The sequence below is a fragment of the Lucilia cuprina genome, chromosome 5 (genome assembly GCF_022045245.1).
Source record: "Lucilia cuprina isolate Lc7/37 chromosome 5, ASM2204524v1, whole genome shotgun sequence".
Classification (NCBI taxonomy): domain Eukaryota; kingdom Metazoa; phylum Arthropoda; class Insecta; order Diptera; family Calliphoridae; genus Lucilia; species Lucilia cuprina.
Window position 1 is genome coordinate 4,934,802 of NC_060953.1, and position 5,558 is coordinate 4,940,359.

The window sequence follows — 5,558 nt, forward strand, 5'->3', positions numbered from 1 at the left end:
CTAGTTCTGTTCTAGTTCTGTTCTAGTTCTGTTCTAGTTCTGTTCTAGTTCTGTTCTAGTTCTGTTCTAGTTCTAGTTCTGTTCTAGTTGTGTTCTAGTTCTGTTCTAGTTTTGTTCTAGTTCTGTTTTAGAACTGGTTCTGTTTTAGTTCTATTTTAGTTATATTTTAGCTCTTCTGTTACCACTTCGTAATGAATGGTAGCTTCTGGTTAAAACCATTAACTGGGTTTCTCTTTCCCATAATATTTCCAAACAGAAATAAATGGCAGCATATTTGGTTGTTACAAGTTAAATTTAACATCTAGGAAGTGTCTACAAAGAAAAGCCTTGTTTGTGTTAAAGCATTTTTTCTTTCTTTCGCACAAGAATTATGTTGTTATAATTAGATACAATACGGAAGATTTGTAACTTCGCAAAGGAAAAAAAAAAAAACAAAAATCAGAAGAAGAAAAATTTCAACCCAGTACAAAGTTAACAAGTTGCTTTTTTATTTGCGCTGCTGTTAATGATTTTAGCACACCATCAAAAAAGGATGTTAAAGATCAACCATAATAATTCTTTTTCGCTCCAGTGAAAATTTTCGAAGCAATTGTTATTCATTTGCAAGTAATGAAATCCTGCTGAGTTTTATAGTTTGTTTGGTAATGATAGACAGACAGACGGACGGAGATAACAAATATTAAACAAAATTAAATTCAATGAATGATTTTCTTGGAGGAGAAGTTAAATTTGTGTTTGTAATTTTAAAAATTAATAAACTTTTTATGTTTATTTTTTTGCGCGGTGGGAATTGCTGGTGTTAAGAATCAAGGAAGAGAGCTTAATGATTTGGAAGATTAACAAGTAGAAAAAAAGTAGTGGTTAAATAAGTTGATATAGGGAAAGTAATAAAAAGTTTTAATTGTAATCAATATAACTTTCTAGGAGCAGGAAACTAACTATCAAATAGCAGTTGTTTTTTATGGAAAATGTTTGCAAATTCTAACAATAGAATTATTGAAAAGACTTGGTTGGCATTAACTAACTTAGAACGTTAAACAGTTCCTGCTATTGTCCTGTTAATACAAATGTGTTTTTTCTTTAACATAAAAAGTTTATGACTTATAACCAGTTCGTTGAAAGTAGCAATGAAAAGATCTGTGACAATTAAAAACAATGGCAATAAACGATCATGATCGTAACAATCTTTTAACAGTTAAAACGATAGTTACGGCATTCAATTCCTTTGCTCATGTAGATTTTACAATTGAATATCAATTTCTCTGTAACGAGAAAGCTTAAAGCATGCAGATTTTACAATTAAATATAAATGATCACGATCGTTTGTTATTGATAGTAAATAAATTGAATATTTTTGTTTAAATACTAAAACTGCAAGACGTACATAGACGTATTTAGAAAAGTAGCAGATCATTTAAACTAACTAGCAGTAACTTTGTCATAACTTTAGTGATTCTCATTTACATATTCATTGAATGGTTAAAGCAATTGGAAAATTATCAATTTCCACCACCAAAGTTGTTTTACACGATCATTATGTTTAGTTGCTATAACTGTTTACATTTAAACTTTTAAATATATTTAGTACAAATCCACAACAACAACAACAAAAACCCCATCATTTAATCATATTTTCCAAACAATATAATTAACAGTTTTCAAAAGCTATAGTAGAAGAATCGTATAGATCCTCTTGCAGCTTTACAACTCTGGTTTATGAAATTAATATAAATGTGATCATAAAATATGTTAAATATCAATTTCTAGCTCAATCGCAGCACAGAACTTGTCTTAATAAAATTTTATATTGTAAATTGATTAAAAACCATCAACATGTACTTATCAGCGCCTTTTTATGTACAACACAAAAAATTTCACTGTTGTGTTTTTATGAACGACATTAGCAACATTGTTTATTGTTTATTGTTAAGAAATCTTGTTAAATAAACTTCCTTAAAAAAAATACAAATACAAAAAGTATCAAGTGCAACTGATGAATTTCAGTAGAAAAAAAGTATTCTATAGCTACTTACTCATATACTAATTGCTAGAGTTTTTCTTAAACTATATACAAGTTTTCCTACAGATTGTATAAGAGTGTAGTCGTGCAAACATATACTTAACTAAGCATCCTTTGTTGGAATGGCAAAAGGTTGTTTGTTGTGTGTGTGTGTGTATGTGTGTGTTTTAGCCCAGTAGCTGCTTGCCAGTCAGGTGTTCACGTTTTTAGCCTGCCGTGGCATCAGCTACCACTTCGTTTGTGTCTTTGGTTGGTTCATAGTTAGTTCATATATTGCTACTTGAGTTCTCTTCTTTTTTTCTTCTTCAAGTTTGTCTACGTGACAAGCTACTGTGACGTTTTAATCATACGCATAATTCATAATACAACAGGACAGAGAGAGAAAGAGAGAAAGATAAGTAAGCATTACTGGTTTCAAGTACATGATAAATTAACTTGAAAATACTTTGAGAAGAATTACAATAGCTGCAAGGCAATGCGGTAACGACCGGCGAAAGTTTAGCAAAGAATCTGGGAAAGCTTTCTACTAGAGTAGTTTACCAAAGTTTTCGAAATGAAAATCTTGCAATCTTTAACCTAGATGGAGTAAAATTGGAACTCTGCAAGTCATCTGTTTAAAGGAGATCAAGAAAAGTTTATAAAGTTAGAGGTACTTGGCTTCCCAAATTCCTTGAACATCGAAGATACCGAAATGAAAATCCTGCAATACACAATAAGAATCATAAATCAAACTGAACTAAACAATGTGTCTGGTAGATCAAAAGATCATGATAGATAAGACAAGACAGTTTGTTATAAAAGGGATATTGGCTTCCCCAGAACACACATATATCGAGGTTTCCCAAATAACAATTTTGGCTTTCCAAGTTCCTTGAACATTGAAGATACCGAAACGAAAATCCTGCAATACCCAACTGGAATCATAAATCATAATGAACTAAACTATGTATCTGATAGATCAAAAGATCGTGACAGACAGACAGACAGACAGACAGACAGACAAGACAAGACTATTTGTTATATCGAGGTTTCCCCAATAACAATCTTGGCTTTCAAAGTTCCATGATCATCGAAGATCACAAAGATCATGAGAGATCAAAGAAGAGCGAGAATTTCCAACTGAGAATCCTGGAATATTCAACTGGCAAGGTCAACTAATAAGATCATGACAGGGGGATATTAGTGTCCCTGGAATATATATGAAGGTTTCCCAAATAACAATCTTCGAATATCCAACTGAAATCTTAAATCCAAATCGACAAAGTATTCTAGAGATTCAAAGATCACCAGAGATCAAAGAAGAGTGAGAATTTGGAATTTGAATAACTTGGAATATTCAACTGGAAACGTCAACTAATAAGATCATGACAGAGAACATAAGATTGTTTGTTAGGCAAGGGATATTAGTGTCCCTAGAATATATATGAAGGTTTCCCAAATAAAAATCTTCGAATATCCAAATCTTAAACCCAAATCAACAAAGTATTTTAAAGATTCAAAGATCACCAGACATCAAAGAATAGTGATAATTTGGATTACCGATGTTTTCCAACTTGGAATCTAGATATATTAAACTGAAAACGTCAACTTATAAGATCATAAGAGACAAGACAAGATTCTTCGTTATGCAAGGGATATTGGCTTCGAAAGAATGTATATCGAGGTTTCCTAAATAAAAATCTTCGAATATCTAACTGAAATCTTAAACCCAAATCGACAAACTATTTTAGAGTTTCAAAGATCATCAGAGATCAATGAGGAGTGAGAATTAGGATCTCTAAAGTTTTCCAAATGAGAATCTTAAAAAATTTAACTGGAAACGTAAAACTAATAAGATCATGACAGAGAACAGAAGGGAAATCTTCGAATATCTAACTGAAATCTTAAACCCAAATCGATTTTTAAAGTATTATTAATGAGATCCAAAGATCATCAGAGATCATAGAAAAGTGAGAATAAGGATCACCAAAGTTTCTCAGCTGAGAATCTTTGAATATTCAACTAATATAAGCTAAACGAGGTTTTCAGTCGATCAAAAGATCATTAGATATTAGAGAGAATAGTTTAGCACGAAACATGGGATTTCCAAGCATTCTCAACAACTCGTAGCTGCTTCTTAAACGACTCAAACATTTCATATCCCATGTTGATATTGCAAAGAGTAATTTGAAAAAGTGAAAAGATTTAAAGAACAAAACAATCTATCGTCCATCGCCTAAATTCTATTCGCACAAACCATTTCATCATCATCTTTCCATAACTGGCAAAACACTGAGCACTCATGTATAGTTGACACGTTTCCACGCCAGTATTTCTTTACCGTTGTTGTTGTTCTTCTTCTGTTGTCTGTGAAAGCGACTAAAATAATTCGCTTTCAATGCTCATCACTCATCTGCAATGTCTAATACGTCTATCATATAACAGTACTTGTTGATTCAAGATAATGCCTTCCAGGCATTGTTGTCTTTGGTTCGTTCGTTAGTTGAGATTTTTCCGTTTTTTACATTTCTTATTACCAGTACATACATTATTATTAGTAGTTGTTGTAGAGCTGTTGTATTACTAATAAATATATATTGACAAATCGACTAGTCTAAAGGAAAAATTAACATTTTATTTAATGCACTTACTGTTGGATATATAAAGACATTTATCAAATATCTATTAAAGGAACAAGAAGGGGGGTCAATTTAAGAGAACATGAGTTTTTTCACAAATTAATGTCTAACACATATTAATTGTTCGGTATTAGAGGAACTATATCTGATTATAAGATTATGATTAGGATGGAAAATGTGATTAATCACTAGTTTTCCTAATTGGAACATTGTGGAAAGAGCGATAGGCCCATTTATATTTTTCATATAAAAATCGATTTTTAGTGGATTTTGGCCTCTTCGTAAAACAATCAATATTTAGTGGAATTTTAAAATCTTATTAAAAACCATGATCCTACTAATTGCTTTAATTTTTATGAGTCTATGTTTTCCATTAGAATTTCTAATTGAAATTTTGCTTCATTAAAAATTCCTTGTTTTCTTTATTAATTTTAACTATAGAATTTTAATGTTGATTTATGTTTGTTTCCTTTAGATTTTCTATTCTATTCATATTCATAAGCAATTACTAAGTAATCTTTCATTTTGTGCGGTTGAAGATCCTGGTTTTGGTTTCGCTACAAATACAAGTTGATTTAAATGAATGACATCAGCATTTAAATATAATGTGCACAAATTTTCTAGCAGAAATGGGTTGAAATTGAGACCAAAAGGGGCCAAACTAGGGAGAATTCTAGTTCAGTTCAAGCTCAGTTCATGTTTAGTTCTAGTTCAGTTCTAGTTCTGTTCTAGTTTTGTTCTAGTTTTGTTCTAGTTTTGTTTTAGTTCTGTTCTAGTTCCGTTCTAGTTCTGTTCTAGTTCTGTTCTAGTTCTGTTCTAGTTCTGTTTTAGTTCTGTTTTAGTTCTGTTCTAGTTCTGTTCTAGTTCTGTTCTAGTTCTGTTCTAGTTCTGTTCTAGTTCTGTTCTAGTTCTGTTCTAGT